General features: G+C 43.1%; 1 protein-coding gene across 1 annotated transcript in view; it reads left to right on the top strand.

Moving 5' to 3' along the window:
- Positions 1 to 20386, top strand: part of TRERF1 (transcriptional regulating factor 1) — a 1546663-nt gene that overhangs the window by 1119852 nt on the left and 406425 nt on the right. The window lies entirely within an intron of this gene.

Raw genomic sequence — 20386 nt, 5'->3', positions numbered from 1 at the left:
TATGACATTTCTTTGAAGGTCTTCTGTATTATGGCCTTTCTCCAGTCAGTCTTGACTGTGGACTTACAGAGGGAGGCCTTTTAACCCTTTCTTTATCTGATCTACTGCTGGATATACTTGTTGATTTGCATGTGCATTCGAAGCTGCTTCCAAGATTGCCAGCAGACCTGCATGTGGAGACCCCCTCTCCTGACAGCCAGTTATACCATCTGTTGAATATTTTACTTGGCTATAGGTCAGTCTCAGCCTTTAGAAGATTTAAATGATTACAGTTGTCATCTTCTTTATCACAAGAATACAGTGTTACCTGGTACCACAGGCATTGTTTCACTTATCTCATCTAGTTATTGAGCATGGTATTTTGTCTTGAAATGTCTCAAGTCACTATTTTCTAAAGAACCAAATCATTTTTCCTTGTGATCTAACTTCCTGACTGTATTGAGGCTATATCCAGTTATGATCATCTTCACCCCACATACATTCTCACAGCCTCCTTTTAGGGTCTGTCTAACAGTTACACTTCAGTTCCTTTTGATACATTACCCCACTATGGTGAATATCTGTGTACTACATAGATTCTTGCAGTCCTCTTTATTGATCCAGCTAACATCTCCTTCTCGGAGACCTTTTGGAAAGTTGTTTCCTTTCCACCCAAGGTCTAGTATCTCGTGTCTCCCTCCTGATGGTTGTTAGTTGCTACAGCATCTACAAGCCACTAAGCCACTTCCAGTTGTTATGCTTTTGGTATTTGTTTCCTAGTGGTGTCTGCCTATATTGCAGTACACTCACCTGTGACCATCTAAGACATCCTTGCAGGTTTTATTTCTCTGTGGAGAGACTGTAACTTGATCTAATTATTTTGTAAACAACTTTGTAGCAAGTGTTATGCAACTCCAGTCTCCCACAGCTGTGGAACTGTTGCTGAAGCTTGGCAGTCGCTTTCTAGATTTAAGATAAAACTTTACCTATCCTAACCTCATATGCCTTTATTGCCATTTGTCACACATCTGCATCTTTGTGGATCTTACAGCCATACTCACTAAGTGAACGTCTTCTGCACCTTAGATTACTTCACTACTAGATGATGTCTTACAAACAGTGTTCTGTCCAGGAGTCTGCCCTTTTCAGGGCTCTCTCCTCTACAGTTCCATGAGCAGTTAGTTTGGGACTCTGCCCGACAGGTGAAGGATATTAAATTGCCAACAACTAATACAAAAGTTATGCACGTACTATAACAGTATATCTGCATTGGCAGTTTCATATCTTTCACCATTCCCTTCCTCCTTCCCTCAGCCTTTGTGCCTAGAAATTGGCTACTATACTTTTTTTTTTTTTTTTTACTTTTGTCTTTTTTGTCCTTTCTCCTTTTCTCTTGTTCTGTCTTTTTAGGCTTCTGAGATCTGGAGATTGGTCTTCAGGTGCTATGCAGTGGGGATAAATGGAAGGGACTATAGCAGCCCAGAGACATTTTATTAACTAAGCTGACCAAGTACCTTCCAGTCCTAATCCTACATGTGAATGGCATGAAACTGCCAACTTAGATCTAGCATTACAGGAAGTATATAATTTTCATATTTCAAACTGTGTTGACTGATATGTTGGATTTTTCCATGAGTCAGTAAGTAAACATACTCGGGGACCCATCAGAATTCATTCTACCAGGGTTTTAGGGGGTCCTGGCAGCAAATATCTGTGAATACACTTGGTTGTTAGTGGATGTTTACCAAACATTATAAATTACACTACATTTCCAAGGTTGTGGTTGAGATACTGCAGCAATAATCCTAGCCCTAGGTACATAATCTCCGAGTTTTCCCTTCTGCAGCTGTAACCTAGATTCAGGTACATAGCTTGCTATTCCTCCAAGTACAAGTCTTATCAGAGAGGCATTAATGGGTAACATGTCCAGTGTACAAAGTGTGGCCTCCTTTGCCATCCTTGCATCCTATTCCCCAGCTGCCTACCACTCTTCATTTATAACCACTACCACATCCATCCCATGCATCCCACCAAGTTAAAAACAAAATATGTATATCACACACTTATAAATATTTGTTTTACTTTTCTTCTTCTTCTTCTTCTTTCGGCTTTTTCCCGGTTAGGGGTCGCCACAGCGGATCACTGTCACTTTACATCAACCAAAACAAGTTGTTCCCAGAGATCAAGAAAGGGTACAGTTAACAAGGAATGCTATCAGAGTATTGGCAAAGAGAAAGAAATGGGGGGAGGGTCCTATCTAGAACAGAAGCTGCTATTAAAAAATGAATAATTAGTAAAATATATAAAATATTGCATGATAACTATAAGAATCAGAGGAGGTTAGAAAGGATTGGGAAGAGAGATCGGATAAGTAATTTACAAAGAAATAATGAGAGGATATATGCATGTCTCCCAAATATGCAACAAAATGTAGATGATTTAGGATTTTTGCTTGGAAATGTTCACATAGATATTTGTATACGCCAAGTAGGCTTCAGAGAATTTTTCCTCAGGTAGACAGCAAATGTTAGAGGTGTGAAGGGGAAGTAAGAAGTACTTGGGAATATATTTTCTTGGTGTGTGGTGGGTTGGAAGACTTTAAGGATTCTCTACTAGATGCACTGTCAGAGATGCTGGGTAAGTGGATTGGTGTGACGAGGGAGATGATTTTTTTTTGAGCTACGATACAAAATCGGGATTGCCTAGACATGGTAAGGACTTGCTGTGTCTAATAATAGTGGCTGCCAAAAAAGCATTTACTAGAAAATCAAAATCTAAACCAACTATATTGGAAGTAGTGAATATAGTAACAGAGATAAACAACTGGAATTGAACTCTTTAGAAAAGGGTAGGAGCAAACTACATAGGAAAAAAATGGGAATTGTGGGGACAATACATACAGGGGAGGAATTAGTTTTAAAAGAAGGCAGGACTTAAATAACCTATGTAATGTTTGACTGAAAATGATTGGGTAGATTATGAGTGATGTATAATGTTTGCAACTGGGAGTGTGTCAGTGTGGTTTGTGATGTAAAATGCTTGCAACTAATTTTGTCGCTGTGATTCGTATGATATATAGCAGTATATGTGTATTGTAATGTTTGTTAATGTGATATCATTTGATTACTTTAGTATACATGTAAATTTGCATATGTCACAAGTGATAATTTGATAAAGATGTTTAAAAAAAAAGTGAATGCCAAAAGCAACTTTGATTAGCCAAGGAAAATTATTGTCGCTAATTTCAAAACAAAAAAATAGGAACAGTTCAGCAGCCTTTTGCAAGATTTCAAATATGTTCATGGGCAACACAAAAGTAACTGAGAATAAACCTTTAAACATCCTGACTTACCAAGGTAGTGCTAATACTTTTGCATGTCATTTCATATCTGACATAAATACACAAATTCTTCTTAAACTATCACATCACCCAGCAGTAAGTATAGTGAATCTCCTGGACTCACATTCAGACCTATTTCAGTGAGTAATGCCAATAAACTATTGCAGAAAATAAAAGGCCACAGAGCTCCATCTATGAATAATCTTTTACCAAGCTTTCTAAAAAAACACTGCATACATGATTGCATATCCTAACATTATTAATAAACAGAAGTCTATGGAAAGTAACCCATCCATTCATATTGAAATAATATTAATTAATACTGTTATACAAGGGTGGTGATAATCATAAGGATGAAAATTATTGGCCAATTTCTACTCTCAGTCCACTCAAACTTCTTGAAAGGGCAGTGCATTCGCAACTAACAGAATTCTTAGCCATGCAAAACAAGATCTTAAAGCACGGCATAGTTTCTGCTCAGAGATCAGTACCCAAACTTCTAACTGAAGTGAATAATCACATAGCTACAAGCTTTGACAAAGGTCATGCACTGCTGTTGCAGCACAGAAGTTCTCTAGTGGTTTTGTTTATCATAAAAATTCTTAGCTAACGTAGGTGTATTCTGATGTTCCATTTTAGGTCCACTGGTATTTTTTTACTATTTTCACAAATGACATGCGTTTTAACATCAGCAGCATTCAGTTGTTGTTGTAGCTTGAAACTGTTCCACATAGCTTACAAACAGTTCACATTTATGCAATAGAGTTTGCTCAGAATCCTTAAATGCAGATTGTTAACAAGACACTCTCGCATCAAGTATATTATATTAAGCTTCTCAGGTAAATGATCTTTTTGCTAATAAAGAAAACAATACAGAATGTACCTTCTGTAAAATGGCAGTGTAGAATCATCAAGACACAGAAACATTCCTACAGTGGGGCTAGGGCAGGCCCAGGGGGAGGATGGCCCTCCTGTTGTAGAAGGAAGTTAACAGTCCACAAAAATCACAAAAAATGATAGATCAAACAAGAGCCATAAAGACGCTAGAGTAGACTATTGAGGATAAGAAAGAAATTATGTATTGTTACTGTTATGCAAGAAGCCCAGAATTTCCAGACAGAAGATATACAAAAAGATTAAAAGAGAAAATGGAGGAAAGAAAAATACTTCCACAAGAAAAACTGTCAGAAGCTTCAAATACAAATTTGTGTTCATTAATACAACAGATATATGAAAAACATTATATAGCCCAAGAAATCTTGGTCTGTTTGGAAAAAGAAGCAACTGAGGAAGCGCAAAAATATAAAGATCAAAATCTTGAGACTTTTGAAAGGTATAAAAAAGAAATATGGACATGGGAAAAAAAGAGAGATCTGATCTGGCGCAGTATTTATGCAAAGGAGAAAGCCAAACTAATCAACACAAAAAAGGCAGCCCCAAAGATATTCGAAGAGAAATACAGGGAAAGGAATCAAGATATGGAAAATTTCACAGTAAAAAATAAGATTACAAAGAGCGAATGTAGAACAGAAGATTAGTAAAGTAGAAGTTGAAAAAATAAAAGTTGAAGTTAATGCACAATTGCAGGAGGATCAGGAGACATCTGAAGAAGTATGGACATGGGAACAAAAAAGAGATTTAATATGTTGTAATGTTTATGTAAAGGATAAAGAAAAAGTAATCAAAACAAGAACAGCACCAAAGATATCTGAAGAGAAGTATAGGCAAAGGCATCCAGACATGGAAACTTTTACAATACAAGAAATAAGAAAACAAAGAGGAAAAATGGAAAAGAGGATTAATAATGGAGAAGTTAAAGAAATAGAAACTGAGGTTATGGATCACATGCAGAGTGAGGAATGTAGTGTAGAAAATCTAATTCAGACAACATCACAGCAGGGTAGAGCAATGGATCCCCAAATTAAGGCAAAACAAGTAGAGTGGGAAACATTTCATCAGTGGCCAGATGAAGATACTTTGGAGTCTTCCATAGGAAACCAGTGCAAACATCCAGTTGGAGTTGCACAGCAAGGGAAGGAACAGGAAACTGTGGCAAGTCTGATGCAGCCAGTGCTGTGGGGTGATAGGCCAGTGAATCATGGAAGTATCAAATAGAGAAAACTATAAAGCAATTAAAACAAGAAGTGTCACTGTTAGAAGAGTATAGAAGAGGGAACAGATCAATAAAAATACTCAGAAAGATAGACGTGATAAAAGCAATTCACAGTATCCAAACAGATCAGGATCTGTTATGCACTCTTTCAAATAATAAACTTAAAAATATCAGCACAGGCAGAAAAAAATTAGAAGATATGCAGATAAATATAAAGGAAAAGTACAAAATAAGCAGTTTGTTGATGACCCAAAAAAGTCTTATAGAGACTTGGGAAACAAGACAAACGGAATCAAAACATCACCAAAAACGAAGAAATCGTTACATTTTGTTGAAATATTTATGAAGACCCTGTGGAACACAACAAAGATTCTAAAAGGATAGAAGAAGCAAAAGAAAGAATAAAAGTCTTTCGGCTTTTCCTCGTTAGGGGTCGCCACAGCAGATCACTGGTCCGCTACTGATTGGTAGTGATTTTTATGGTATCGAGTTGCCAGCTCGGCACCCAATCTTTGCAGAAGACGCACACAATTACACACCTACCTGCATGGCTTTAAAGTTCACTCAACCACAGGGAGGACATGCAGAGACTGCACAGAAGGCATTCCAGCCAAGAATCAAACCGGAGAACCTCTTGCTGTCAAGTGACAACATTAACCACTGCAACACCACTGCCACAGTAAGCAAAAGAAAGAATAAGATGTTCAAATGTACAGGATATGTAATGGGATGCAGTAGCAGCCAGAGAGATTAAAACAAAGTTAAGAAAAGCTCCTAATTGGAAAACCCCAGACCCAGATGTGGTACCTAACTTCTGGTTAAGAGTATTACCATCTTTACATGAAGATTTAGCCATGAGTAAGAACTATTTATATGCACACCCTGAACAGATACCAGCCTAGCTAACAACAGGAAAAACAATATTTCTACTTAAGAGTGAACGTGCAAGCTATCCTAAAAACTGTAGAGCAGTAACTTGCCTTCCAACGGCATGTAAACTATACACTGATATTGATGCTAGCAGAGTTTATAGTCATTTAGAAGAAAACTCAATCATGACAATAGAACAAAAGGGAATAAAATAAAGTTGTATGGAACAAAGGATCATTTGATGTTAAATAAAGTCATAATGGAGGACTGTAAAAAGGGGAAGAATTTAAGTATTGCATGGATAGACTATAAAAAAGCATTTAACAGTATCATACATTCATGGATAAAAGAGTGCTTAAAAATGTATAACATACACCCTACACTGATCAGTTACATTACAGCAACCATGAAACAGTGGCAAACCACTCTGCAGTTAAGCCGTGATAATGGACAAATTGTTATTCTAGGGATAAAAATTCAAATGGGTATATTCCAGGGTGACTCTCTTTCAACATTGCTCTTTTGTATTGCCCTTAACCCATTAAGCTGTCTACTTAACAGATTAGGTCATGGCTATAATTTGGCTCCCAGAAAACAACAGAGTGTAAAGACTCCTCATCTTATTCATGTAGATGATTTAAAACTGTCTAGTTCATTAGTTGAGGAACTGAAAGCTTAGCTGCAAGTGGTCAAATCTTTTTCAGATGACATAAGAATGTCATTTGGCCTTGATAAATGTGCAAAAGCAACTTTTGAAGCAGTAAAGCTGTGGCACCAAGAAAACATCAGTTTGGGGCAGGAATGTGATATAAAAGAACTTGAGCAAGAGGGAGTGCATAAATATTCGGGAATTGATGAAGGATCAACAGTAAAACATGAACAAATCCGAATAAAACTCAGTACAGAATATTATTGAAGGCTTAAATCAATACTAAAAACAGCATTGACATCTAGGAACAAAGTCAGAGCTATAAACCAGTTTGCTCTTACTGTCCTAACTTACAGTTTTTTAGTGATTGACTGGCCCCAAAAGGTGACGAATAGTTTCGACAGGAAAACAAGAAGGACGCTTCATGCTCATCAAATGATTTATAAAAATCATTGCATACCAGGACTATATATTCCCTGTTCTGGAGGAGGTATGGGCCTCCTCGAAATTGATAACATGTATAGATCTGCAATAGTGGGACTGCATACATATCTGCTGACCTCACAAGACCCAAATGTAGTGAAAGTTTTAAAATATGAGGAGAACAAGTCTAAGATGACATCCATGCTTAGTTTAGCAGAAGCGTGTCAGCGTTAAGCGGGAATGGAAATCAAACCAGAAGTAGATAAAAATCAGGTAGCAACTGAATGTGCCAAAAAACAAAAGAAAGAATATAAGGTGAAGGATCAGATGAAAAGACATGAAATGTGGAAAATGCATAAATATAGTTGCAAGTATAAGAAACTCTTGGAACATCCTCATGTTGATCAGGATCAAATGCAGAACGGTTAATAAAATATGAATTTAAACCAAAAGATGAAAAGTTAGTATTGGCAGCTCAAGATAGTGGACTATGTACACATTGGTTTACAAAGTCTGTTGAACATGTGGGAGAAACAGAAAAATGTAGGATGTTAAGTTGTCAATCTCGCCTTCATTCTTGCTTGATGGGTTCGGAGCCGATCCCTCGGCTCCGACTCGGCACTTGCTAAGCTCGAGAGTCACTTTTACCAGCTCGAGGCAGCCCCATATCCCATGATGCAAGGCGGTAAGTACCCAGATCTCGTTTGCCGCTTCGCTTATGAGGTCCTCCTTTTACCAGCTCCTGGTAAGTGATTCACTTTACTAATATTCAAGCCCCTTTTTGTTAAAAAACTCTTTATTATTAGTTATAAGTTAATTTTTTAGTTTTCCTGACAGAAAATCCCTGTCTCCTTTAATATTTTTTAGTCAAACTTTACCCATCCCATCCCCTCCCTGTTAGAGTGTGTGTGTGTTTATTTTTAGGAATACCTTTTGGTATTTTCTTTAATTTAAGTTTTTTGACTGGTGTGTGTGTGTGTTTTAAGCACCATGTCAAAGGAGAGGGTCTCAGGTTTTAAGAAGTGTGACTCGTGCTGTCAGAAGATGTCTCTGACAGACGGTCACACTTCTTGCCTGTATTGCCTGGGGCCTCTTCACCTGCAGGACTCCTGTGCTATTTGTCATTCCTTCAGCCAGAGAGTCCTGCAGGAAAGACGCAATAAACTGATTCTTAGGGGTCTTCTTAAGCCGGAGGGCTCTCCGGCTAAGTCGGCTCAAAATCAGTTAAATCTTCCAAGGCCCAGGCTTTTGTGTCTAAGCCTGCGGCCTCGGCCCGGACTCGTTCCGAGTCGAGATCGGCTCCGGCTGGAGCCAATTCTGGCTTAACAAAGCCTTCGGCACCGATGGCTATCGGTGCGAATCTGTATCGACCACTTCGTGTCGGCTCCGATCGGTTCCGACACCCATGTGGCACAGGCATCGGTGTCGGCTCTGATCGGCTCCGACACCGTTACTTTGGTGGCTGTATCGGCTCGGCTGGAGCCGATACATCGAGGTTTCCTGTCGGCTCCGAGAGGTCGGCTCCGACAGGATCTATGGTATCGGCTCCGATGGCTCATTCCAGGAAGAGGTCGAGGTCTCCTTCCTTGGGGCCGATACTTCGGCTCCGGCTTCACCTCTTCTATCGGAACGGAGCCATCGGAGCCGATCTTCAAGGTCATCCAGATTGTCAGATCATGACCTAGAGAGAGTGGTCAGTAGATTACTTAAGTCACAGGTACTGGCCCAAATGTTACATAGTCCGTCTCAACAGACGACTGTTGGTCCACACCCCGTTACAGTTCCTCCTTCAACTCTACCCCAGAGCTTGGAGTTGGAGTCTTCGGAATGGTTACTGCTATGGCTGGAGGACGGATACCCCTTCTGTTCCTTCAGCCTCTACTCTTATCTCCTCTTGAGACCTTCCTTAGAGGGATTCGTGGTCGGGCTTCCATGGTCTCCTCCGAGGGGTGAGTGGCATCGGACCCTTGTCCGAGCCCGCTCTTCCCCTTGGAGCCTCGGCCTTGGTGAGCTCGGCTCCGACATCTGCCTCGGAGACTTCCCTTTCGGTGGTCCCTGGAGTTCTTAGCTCTTCGGAGCGGGTTCTCTCGGACCTGCCTGGGAGGGGAGCATGCGAGGTGATGAAGAGTGTACTGGCCACTGGTATCAGTCAGCAGTCTGTTCCCGTAGCTCCTCCCTCTATAGTACCTGTTGACATCTCTGCCACTTCTCTTGCTACAGGACCCAGAGATCCTCCGCCTCAGGTTTCCCCATTGGGAATTTCCCCCTCTTCCGAGGATTCTCCTGATGTTTCGGGAGATCCTCCTAGGAAGAGGACTTGTAAGAGGAAGCATGTAGACTCCCGAGTCTGTCACTGGATACTGACTTTGATGAGTCAGAGGGATCCCCTAGATCCCCTCTGAGGATGTCTCCTTCTCAGACATCCTAGAACTCCTGAAACAGAGGGGAAACTGGCCCACCAACAATCCCTCTGAGGATGAGTCAGTATACCTAGAGGCGTTTGGATCTCGGCCCTCCACCTCCTGGGTGTCTCCGCCTTACGACCCCTTATGCAGGTTATTGCACGAAGTATGGGCAGCTCCTGACTCTGTAGAGCCAGTCCCTAGGAGGCCTTCAAAATTTATCACTGCCCCGTGTGACAAACAATTCCTTACTAAGGGTGTCCCCGCTGATGCCATGGTGGTGGCTGCGGCCACCAAAAGGGAACTTGCAGATCCTTCCGTGCCCGTCCATCCTCCTAATAAGGACTCTAGGACCATGGATAGGTACGGTAAGCGGATGTTTTCCTCAGCGACCTTTGCTATGCGTTCGCTGAATTACCTATGTCACTTCACCAGACTCCAGAGGGATATCCTTAAGGAGCTGGGTGAAGTAGTTCAGGATCCTACAGCTGCAGGGGCTCAAGACAAAATTGCTTCGCAGCTAGGAACCCTCAATTCCATTGCAAACTCCTCCATGCGGCTAATATCTTATGCTGCGGATGGAGCGAGTAGAGCCGCAGGTACAGGTGTGGCTCTTAGACGCCAAGCCTGGATGCGGCTATGTGATTTTGCGGATCCCTTTAAGGCGTCCTTCACAAATTCTCCCTTTGATGGGTCAGCTTTGTTTGGCCCTCAGGTGAAGGAAACCTTGACCAGGTGCGAACAGGACGGCAAGACTCTTTCTGCTGTTGGAGTCCGTCTTCCACCCCTTCTAGACCTTATCCCAAAGGACAGAAAGGTGGGAAAATGTGGTTCCGTAAATCCCAAGGAGTCACGCCGGATTCACGTGGTCAGTTTACCCCTAGAGGCAGAGGGAGTAACAACAACAGACGCCGCTCTAGAGGCAGAGGGGGTCCGAAGAACCAGGGAAACAGGGAGCCTCTCTCTGACAAGCCCTTTCAGCATCCCTGAGGTGTTGCCCGGCTGTCCCTCCTTGGAGGCAGTCGGGGGAAGATTATCACTGTACCCAGAAGCCTGGCATTCCCTCACTCAAGACAGATGGGTACAGTCGACCATATCCAAGGGTTACATAATTCTTTTCGAGGAAAGTCCCTTCCCCTCAAGTTCCCTTCCAGATGTACCACCCGGTCTAAGGGAGATTGCAGAGTCAGAAATCTCAAAACTACTGCAAAAAAGAGCCATTCAGCCAGTTACAATAGACCATTCAGAGCCCGGAATCTACTCAAGGTTCTTTTGGTCCCCAAAAGACGGGAGACTGGAGACCAATATTGGATCTCAGCAGACTCAACAAGTCTGTCAGGAAGACAAGATTCCGAATGGTCACTCTTCAGTCAATTCTGCCCTTCTTACAGAAGGACAACTGGATGTGCTCAATAGATCTTCAGGATGCGTACTATCACATCAAAATTCACAGACGCTCCAGGAGATTTCTCCGCTTTCGGCTGGGGTCCAGTCATTTCCAGTTCAGAGCCCTGCCCTTTGGTCTCACTACAGCCCCCAGAGTGTTCACCAAATGCATGGCAGTGGTCACGGCTCACCTGAGACGTCAAGAATTCCAGGTGTTTCCGTATCTCGACGACTGGCTCCTGTCAGCCACCACCAGGCATCAGCTTATACAAGCCAGGGATTACACAATAGACCTTTGTTCTCATTTGGCCATCTCAATCAACTTCGAAAAGTCATCCTTATCGCCCTGCCAGTCTATTACCTTCATAGGCGCAAACTTAAACACTGTTCGGATGTCAGCTACCCTTACAGAACAAAGAGTTTCAGACATTCAGAGTCATGTCAGGATCATTCTGGCCAGCAAGAAAGTACAGGCCAGAATGGTTCTAAAGGTATTAGGTCTCATGGCTGCGGCCATTACTCTTCTTCCCTGGCTCGATTCTACATGCGCCTTCTTCAGTGGATGCTGTTCACACAATGGTCATACCAGCAACTTCCAATGCGTCACCAGATTCTGGTGACACAGACATGCAAAGAGCATCTTGCTTGGTGGATCACATCGCCTCAGGTTCACCAAGGCAGGTACTTTGTACCCCCATCCCCGATAGCCACTGTCACCACGGATGCCTCCCTGATCGGGTGGGGGGGTCATTATCAGGGCAGGATGGTTCATGGGACGTGGCAGGCGACCGAGTACCATCTGCACATAAATGTCCTGGAGATGAGAGCAGTGCTTTTAACGTTGCAAGCCCTCAACAACTTTCTTCCCGTAGGGACAATTGCAGTCCACACAGACAACATGTCTGTAGTTTGGTATATCAACAAACAGGGCGGAACCAAGTCCTACCCCTTGTGTCGAGAAGCGCTCAGACTATGGCAATGGGCGATCTCCTCTCACGGTTTCTGGTAGCAACGCATATCCCTGGGAAAACCAACATTGTAGCGGACAGATTGAGCAGAGCTATCCTCATGCCTCACGAGTGGTCTCTCAAGCAATCTATAGCGGAAGAGATTTTTCTGGAATGGGGTCGTCCATGTTGCGATCTTTCTGCTACTCCCCAAAACAGCAAATGTCCAGACTTCTTCAGCCTCTTCCTCTATCAGGCCATCCCCAGAGACGCTCTGACCCAGGATTGGCCCCAGGGACTTCTTTATGCCTTCCCTCCATTTCCTCTGATCCCTCAGGTGATCCAGAAAGCTACCGTTTTGAGAGCCAAATTGATTCTCATTGCCCCTTACTGGCCTCGACAAGTTTGGTTCCGTTCCTCCATCATCACCTTTTGGTGCAGCCGTGGCATCTGGACCCAGTGCCAGATCTTCTGATTCACCAATCGGGTCAGCTGCACCGGTCAATCCCTTCTCTCAACCTCACAGCATGGTTGCTCCACTTCCTTCCTTAGCCAGGCTTCCTTTGATCTCTAACCCAGTTAGAGACATCATAGTAGCTTCACTAAAATCCTCTACCAGGAGGATTTATACAAGCAAATGGAAACGTTTCTCTTATTGGGCTAAGGCCCAAAATATTGATCCTTTTACTGCCCCTGTTCAGGCAGTCCTGGACTTCTTAGCAGAAATTTTTCATGCAGGCTCCTCTTCTTCCACAGTCAGAGTTCAATTGGCTGCTATTTCCAATTTTCATGTCGGGATAGCAGATCATAATATTATGTCCCATAGGCTCTGCAGGGCCTTCTTGAAAGGAATTTTCCTACTAAAGCCTCCAATCAGGAATCCTCCTCCTCAGTGGGATCTAAATTTAGTGCTGACATCCTTGATTCTTCCCCTTCGAGCCAGCTGTTTCTTGTTCCCTGAAATATCTTTCTTGGAAAACTTTATTCCTAGTGGCTATTACATCTGCCAGGAGGGTGTCTGAACTTCATGCTCTTCGGTTCGACCCCTATTTGGTTTTCACAAAGACAGAGTATCTTTGAGAACTAATCCAACCTTTTACCTAAGGTCGCTTCAAAGAACAATCTGAATCAATCCATTGATCTCCCTGTATTTTTCCCTAACTATTCAGATAGAGCTGAACAAAAGCTACATTATCTTGATGTCCACCGTCAACTTAGATATTATTTGGACAGAACAAAAATTTAGAAAATCTGATCAACTTTTTGTTTCCTATGCGGATAATAAAAGGCCTTCCTGTTTCTAAAGTGACCTTGTCCAGATGGCTTTCTTCGGTCATCTCTGAAATTTATACACTCGGGAAAACAGCTGTGCTCAAAACCTAAAGCACATTCAACTAGGAGCTTAGCTACTTCTACAGCCTTTCAAGCTAGACTTCCTTTGGACACTATTTGTGCAGCGGCCACTTGGGCTACTCCTCCCACTTTTGTTTCCCATTACAAATTGGACTTGGCCTCCAGGGACAGAGCCAGTTTTGGTTCTACAGTCCTCAAGAGTTTGTTCCATTGAGCCACCCAGGATAGAGGTGCTAGGGACGCGGTCCCATCAAGCAAGAATGAAGGCGAGATTGACAACTTAACATTAAGAAGTTATGTACCTACCATAACGTTCCATGTTAGTTGTCTTCTCTCGCCTTCTTTCTTGCGACCCTCCCTCCTTCCCCCTGGCCTGGACAGACCTTGTATAAGAAACTGTTATGCTGAAGACCATTCAGACCTGGTCCTTCTTCCATCTGTAAGTTTTCTTTCTTCCTTTGGGAAGTATTTTATGCTTGGTGCTATTGCCCTTTGTCAGCAAACGAGATCTGGGTACTTACCGCCTTGCATCATGGGATATGGGGCTGCCTCGAGCTGGTAAAAGTGACTCTCGAGCTTAGCAAGTGCCGAGTCGGAGCCGAGGGATCGGCTCCGAACCCATCAAGCAAGAAAGAAGGCGAGAGAAGACAACTAACATGGAACGTTATGGTAGGTACATAACTTCTTATTTTGTAGAACAGAAATGGGAACAGTCGCACACCTTGTTGCAGGTTGTGATATACTAATGGGAGAAGGACTGCATAGTGAAAAGCATAATAATGTGGAAGAAAAACAGATATAGTGGTCCATGAAAAGAAGACAAAAGTAGCATTGATCACTGAAATCACTACACCCAGTGACTACAGTGTCTTGTGTACAGAGACATGAAGTCATAAAATACAGGATTTGCAGGCAGAAACGAGAGCAATGTGGAAGAAAGATACCAAGACAGTTCCAATAGTAGTAGGTGCAACAGGTCTTATAAAAAGAATCTACAATCATATTTAGATATGTTACCGATACATAAAACTCCGTACAAACTGCAGAAGGAGTCATTACTGGGCACATTGTGAGTGCTGTGAAGAGGACTTCTGGCTGACATTGAAGACTGAAACGATACTAATGTCATGAACTTTAATCATACTTTGACTTAGGAATGGGGTCCATTCCCATCATGGTATTAGAAACACAAAAGATTTTGAGAAATTAAAAAGCATGAACAACTCTGCAGAACACTACAAAAAGCAAAATGGCTCCCTGTCAAACAAAGATCTGACCTGCTTTTATGCTGTCAAATTTTCAGACTTTTATACAGTCACACAGTCTCCTGTTTGCCAGCCAAACTAATAGGGGAACCCTCATCCTCCAACCACAAAAATCAAAGCCACCCAGGTCATAACCTACTAGCCCCTAAAACTTAACTGCAATGCACAGATCATTTCTTCTCCATATCAGGTCCTAAAGTATGGAAGTCTATCCTTGACATGCACAAAGAAATGTCTTCCTACCTAAAATTCCATGAACAACTAAAGCATTTTGTTTATGATACTGCTTTATACCACTGCCATCATTCTGGTTAAATTACCTAACAGAATCTTTCTGTACTCCATCATTCTACCACTTACACATTTGTATGAAATCACTTGCAAATGCAGTCAATCTGACTGCACTGTATATACAGATACTTTTGTTATACTCTTAAACTTGTGCAATTGCTCCTCTCCTTATTGTATATAGTGACTGCTGTCTGTAGTGTGTACTCATGATAATTGCCTTACCATACTGTAACGCACGTAGATGTTATTATTTCTTTACAGTTCTTAATTACTTCTGTATTGGCTGAAACTGAAATTGGTCTTTTTTGATCAGTGCTGCTGTATGTAGAGTACTGTATATAAAATGTAGCATGCTTTCCCTTTCTTTTAAGATCTGGGAAATTTCCAGTACAGCTGTGGGTCATAACAATGATGTATAACAAAGAACTTCAAGAACTGACTGCGCTAAGAGTGAGAATGCACTTTTGTGTTTTAGTGTCCCTATAGGGATATATTGAACATCCCTTAGACAAGATTTAATATCTTCTGAGAGTTAGAGCAGAGGAATAAAGTTCTGACTTGTTATTAAGCTGCTTCCTTTGCCAAGGGTACAGGGTTTAACTTTTTCTGCATTCATTTGTATATCCTGTGGCATTGAGCAAGTCACATAAGCAGATAGTGCTTTGGAGCAATTGACAATCTGGGCAAGACTCCTTAATTGTCCCCTGAACTGCAGCCTAGTAACTTCTAATAAATCTAATTAAAACATAAACAGTATCATAAGTCCCTAAAACATCCAGAATTAATGAAAACACAGACAAGTATAACAAACACAGAAACTAAAATAATCTGCCTGTCTGGCGGTTGGTGCACAGGGTTTACTCGGTGAGCTGTAGTTCCTGTGGTACATGGTTTCATTCCCTCAGCCCTTGTTTGCTTAGTGTGTGACCTTGAGCAAGTCACTTAACCATACAGTGCTTGGAGGCAACTGGGAATTTGGGCAAGGCTCCTCAGTGGTGCCCCAGACTGCAAGCCTAGAAACTACATATGAACTGAAGACTCATCTAGCTCAGGAAACAAACCTGAGTCGACCAAATGGTCCTTAAGATTTGAAAATTCTCAAAAGAAAATTTTTGGGCTTTGACTGTAACATCTGCAAGTACTGAATCACAAAGGACCATGTGACAGTTCTTTTTTTACACTTCAACTTATGTTGTCAGTGAATGGGGCACATTGAGTTCTGAAAGCTTTCCCTAATAGAACAAGCAAAGCAGCCGTGCAGTTTGTCCTTACAGAATTTGCTGAGAAACAAGCCATTACAGTAAGTCAATTTTTGAGAACTCTGCAGTCTCTGCCTTCTTGCTCTTTCCTAGTTGCCTGTGTTTTAAGGTTTCATATTAGAAAAGTGATGGCATTTCAGGAATTTGAGGAAGCAGTCCATAGAGCCACTGAGCATGATGATTCCTTCTTGTTCTTCAAAACATAAATAGACAGTTCCTGTAGTCAGGAGATATGGCAAACCAGTCATTTAGAATGACACTACTTTCACTATACAGAATTCATTATGTAGCAGCAGATTCTTTATTTTTTGGCTGGAATGCCTACTTTGACAACCTCCTACTGCGTGGCAGCTGGTCCCAACAGGAAAAATAAGATGTTATTGTTCTAACTCTCTGTAATTCTTGCAGGTTGGGTTCGGAGCTGATCTAGAAACTAAAGCTCGGGAGCTTCCATTGGCTCGAGGCTAACCCCTATCCCATGATGCTCTAGGCCACATCCCCAAAACTCGTTTGCTGCTCATGCGATCGAGAAGTGTTCCTGCTGGCTCGTTGGCTAAGTATAGTTTTCTGTTGGTTTAATCTATCTAAAACTCTTTTCTTCTACTCTTTTTGCCACTAGAGAGTTAGTTTGCCGTGTTGTCTGTGTTAGGTTACTGTAGTTAGTAGTTAAACACCTTCCCAAACCCGGTGAGAGTTTCTGTTTAATTTAGAGGGCTCTTGAGGCCCGTTTAAGTTAGAAGGCCGCTTCCCCTGTGTGTCTTTGTCCTGTCTCTGTAACAGAATCTATTTAAGTTAGATGATTCTTTTTCTTCCTTTCCTTTTTTCTGCTTGTTGTTAAAAAAAAAAAAAAAGTAAATAATAAGATTTAGAGGTAGTTTCCCCTTAGGTAATTTTGGCTGTGCTTAGTTAGTGTTAAACGTTTTTTTCTATAGTGTTGGCCTTGTTTTTTCTTGTTGCATAATGTCCAGTGACAAGGATAGAGAAAGGGAACCCAAGGAGCATAAGAAGTCACGGTTCAAAAAGTGCGATAAATGTACACAGAAGATGTCTCTTACAGATGGGCACACGAGCTGTGTTTATTGCCTTGGTGCCATCCACTTACAAGACCCCTGCACCATATGTCACGGGTTCAGTAGCAGGGTGCTCCATGAGCGTAGAAACAAATTATTGGCAAGAGGTTTTTTTGAAAGGGCCTTTTCAAGAAGCTTTAGACAGCTCTCAGAGTTCCAAATCATCCCCCCTTCTTCAACCCAGTCATAGTCAACCAAACGACTGGTTACAACAGCTCCAGTTTCGGAGCCACCTAAAAAGATTGTGTCATCGGAACCGAGGGCTGTCGATTCCGATAGACCCGGAACAACTTCTTCGGCGCCAAAAGTGTCCATGGAGTCGACAGAAGTATCGAGGAGTCTGTCTTCTTTAGTGGAGCTGATATCCCCAACGTTGAGATCCCCTTCTTTGTCCACCTGTTCTTCCAGGAGTTTATCTGATGAAAGTGTGGAGCGGGTGGTGAAGAGATTGCTTTGAACACTGGCCCTGGCAAAAATGTTGTCGTGTCCGGACCCAAAGGAATCAGAGCCATCCTTTAAGAAGCCTACTTTGTCAATTCCTCCTCCGATCACTCTGGAGTCTTTGGAACCAGAGAGTTTTGTTCCGATAGCAGTGGAACTGTGGGTGGCGAGACCACCTTTGGAATCTTTGGTTCCGACTTCAGCTCTGATGTCCTCGGCTCCTTCCAATGTTGAGGAGTCTAGGAGCCGACGCTCGCCAGTCGGGTCCGGGGAGGGGAGCCGGTGCAGACAGTCCAACCTGACTCTACCCCTCGGTGCCTTGGCTAGGTTGAGCTTGGCTCTTACCTCAGTTTCGGACCCACTTGCTCTGCCTCGGAATCAGCCTTCTGTCTCTTCGGAGCGGAAGGTCTCCTCGGAGTGGGGCGGTGAGGCCTTTGAATTGATGGAGAGAGTGCTGTCTCCTCAGACAGACCCACTCTCAGGACCAGCTTCTCACCCCCCCCCCCAGCTGCCAGTGTCTGTCTCGTCACCACTGCCCCCTCCCAAGCGCAGAGACCCAGAACCTCTGGAAGCCCGTGCTGGTGGCATTGTCTCTTCCGAAACTTCTCCGGAGTACCCCTCTGAGGAAGTCCCTCAGAAGAGACTGTGCAAGATGAAGCACATAGACTCCCCTGAGTCTGTCACTTCTGATACCGATTTGGATGAGTCGGAAGGGTCCCCACGGTCCCCCTCTGAGGATGTCTCTTTTGCGGACATCCTTGAGATCCTGAAACAGAGGGGTGGCTAGAAAGCCCACCAATCCGTCAGAGGATGAATCGGTATACCTGGAGGCTTTTGGGTCTCGCCCTTACACCTCCTGGGTGACTCCCCCTTTTGACCAGCTGTTAGGCGTTATATCTCGTAAGGCCTAGACATTGCCTGATGCAGTGGAGCCTGTTCCGAGGAGGCCTAACAAATTTATCACAGCTCCTTCAGAGAAGGAATTTTTGACTAAGGGTGTCCCCGTAGATGCAATGGTCGTGGCAGTGGCCACCAAGAAGGAGCTATCGGAGACCTTCTTGTCTGTTCATCCTCCTAACAAAGAATCCAGGACTATGGACAGATATGGAAAGTGTGCTTTTTCTTCAGTGGCCTTCACCCTCCGGTCACTGAATTACCTTACCCATTTTATGAGACTTCAAAGGGATCTCCTCAAAGAACTTGGAGATACCCTTCAGGGTACCGTAGCTTCGGGGTCCGCGGACAAAGTATCCTCTCAGTTCTCTATCCTCAATTCCATCGTAAACTCCTCCATGCGACTGATTTCATATGTAGCTGATGGAGTGAGCAGAGCAGCTGCAACAGGAATTAGCCTGAGGAAACATTCCTGGATGCGCCTTTGCAGTTTTGCCGAACCCTTCAAGTCTTCCTTCACCAACGCCCCATTTGATGGTTCATCCCTTTTTGAAACAAAGATGAAAGATACTTTGAACAGGTGCGAGCAGGACGGAAAAACCTTTTCTTCCCCATCTAGACCTTATCCCAAAGGTCAGAAGGGTGGAAAGATGTGGTTCCGCAAGTCCCAAAAAGGTTTTTTGGATGCACGTGGTGACTCTTCCCCTGGGGGCAGAGGGGGAAATTATAATGGAAGACGCCGATCTTGCGGCAGAGGGGATCCAAAGAATCAGGGCGACAGAGATACGTTCTCTGACAGGCCCTTCCAGTGCTCCTGAAGGGAGGCCTGCCTGCTGTTTTCTGGTGGCAGTCGGGGGTTGATTGTCACTGCACCCAAGCACCTGGCAGGAAATTTTCCAAGACAAATGGGTGCAAACTATTATATTCAGAGGCTATTACATACCATTTTCCCAATGGTAAACTGTTCCTTACCAGACATCCTACCCAGTCAAAAGGACCATGCAACACAAGAGATTCTCTCGTTGCTAGAAAAAAAAGTCATCCAAGAGGTCCCCGCAGATCAAATTGGGTCCAGAATTTACTTAAGATTCTTTTTAGTACCAAAAAAGACAGGGGACTGGAGATCCATTCTGGATCAATGCAAGATAAACAAAGCAGTGAAGAAATCAAAGTTCCGGATGGTCAGTCTGCAGTCAGTATTCCCATTTATCGGGAAAGGTGATTGGATGTGCTCAGTAGATCTCCAGTATACGTACTACCATATAAAGATGGACAGGTGATCCAGGAGACATTTATGCTTTCGGCTGGGAGCCAGTCATTACCAGTTTCGTGCCCTGCCCTTTGGTCTCACTACAGCCCCCAGAGTGTTCACCAAATGCATGGCAGTGGTCACGGCTCACTTGAGACATCAGGGATTCATAGGTTCATAGGTTGGTACTAGGCTATCAGCCCTAGGGCCTATACAAGCCTAGCCATAACAATTCCCTGGCTATTTCTTCCCACATTATTTACTTTCCTGGACCCCTGTTTAGCAGGGCGACTGACGTGATCCCTGGGGTGAATTTCCTTTCTCCCATCCAATCGTCAAGGTTCCTCTTGAAGAGGTCCAAAGAGGCACTCTGCTTGACATGTATGGGCAATCTATTCCAGAGTCTGGGGAGTCTCTGGGTCAGGAACCTATCCCTCCAGCATGTTTTGTTTATT

Source organism: Protopterus annectens, chromosome 1.part0 (assembly GCF_019279795.1).
Source record: "Protopterus annectens isolate FY-2018-M chromosome 1.part0, PAN1.0, whole genome shotgun sequence".
In the NCBI taxonomy this organism is placed as follows: Eukaryota; Metazoa; Chordata; order Ceratodontiformes; family Protopteridae; genus Protopterus; species Protopterus annectens.
This window is presented reverse-complemented; position numbering and strand designations above follow the sequence as displayed.